Raw genomic sequence first — 364 nt, forward strand, 5'->3', positions numbered from 1 at the left:
TGACAACTGCTTGATAATAGATTGTAATTATTTGATTATTCTTTTAGGACCTTGACTTTTTTATTTTTAAATTAACATGTTATTCAGTCAGTTCTTTCAGAACATAAATCTGTCCCTATTTTGAGACACCGAGGGGCTTTTAAAAAGAATATACAAATGTAATTTATTTGAGAAAAAGGTTGTTAAGTGTAAAATTTTCTCAAAGTCGGGATTAAAGCTCAAATTCCTAGAAACAGTACATTCTACGAGAACACCAGTTTTTCATTTTTTCCAGAGCAGCCCTGATCTGAAAGATCTGAGACAAATGGTTTCCACAGAAGAGCGGCAGAGTGAGACATCTTCACTTTCCCTCCTCTGTAGTTCC

The sequence above is a fragment of the Scatophagus argus genome, chromosome 4 (genome assembly GCF_020382885.2).
Source record: "Scatophagus argus isolate fScaArg1 chromosome 4, fScaArg1.pri, whole genome shotgun sequence".
NCBI lineage: Eukaryota > Metazoa > Chordata > Actinopteri > Scatophagidae > Scatophagus > Scatophagus argus.